Source organism: Penaeus monodon, chromosome 22 (genome assembly GCF_015228065.2).
Source record: "Penaeus monodon isolate SGIC_2016 chromosome 22, NSTDA_Pmon_1, whole genome shotgun sequence".
Taxonomy (NCBI): domain Eukaryota; kingdom Metazoa; phylum Arthropoda; class Malacostraca; order Decapoda; family Penaeidae; genus Penaeus; species Penaeus monodon.
In genome coordinates this window covers 13,408,769-13,409,613 of record NC_051407.1, presented here as the reverse complement: position 1 = coordinate 13,409,613, position 845 = coordinate 13,408,769, and positions in this window count along the sequence as shown.

Here is an 845-nt window from a genome sequence, read left to right as displayed (position 1 = left end):
GAATATAAGAAAAAATAGATAAATCAGGATAACCTACCGAAAAAGGTCTTGGTCATATGCACATGGATTTCGTAAGCCAAAAGGGGAATGGACAACTGACTCATCAGAAAAATGTGTCCCCTCTTCGGCCATATATCTTCCATACACATACAGTATTGGCTGTTATTCCGCCCTTGGGTATGACAGTTTAAGGATAAACTATTTCACGACGGATTCCATTTTGTTGGATTACTCTAGTTGGCTTCGCTATATGTCGAGAAATGTTACAGCATCGACATATCAATAATACTAGGCACTTACTCTTGAATTATTAATCATATTCACGATACTGTAGACTATCTGTTCCACCTTACTGAGCTTACGCCCTGGCATAATACAATTTGGCAATCACTGAATCTGCTGCAGTGAAGCAAACAAAAAGTTAAATCGTATGTATTTGCGAATGTGCGTGGCCAAAACGTATACAATTTCTTGAAAACCTTTCATTTAAACTTTTATAGCACTAAGCTTTCCCGTTGTACATCCAAGCATTTAGTTCATGACAATAACTCTCCTTGCGCGCCAGGAGAAATGGCTAAATGGGAGCTTACCAAAAGAAGAAGAAGAGAAAAAAAACTTAATCAGTATGTAAGCCAAAGAAAATGAAGACGCAAGATTGCAAAAGGCCAGCAGTCGTTCTTTTATTTTATGTTTGCTTATTTCACAAGCAAATTCAGGAATACTTGGGGGTAAGGGAAGGAGACTCATTAGCAAGAGGATGAATGAGGACACCCCTTCCCCCCCCCAAAAAAAAAAAACGATCATAATAATAGAAAAATAATAAAAGGGAAAACGACGTGAGGCTT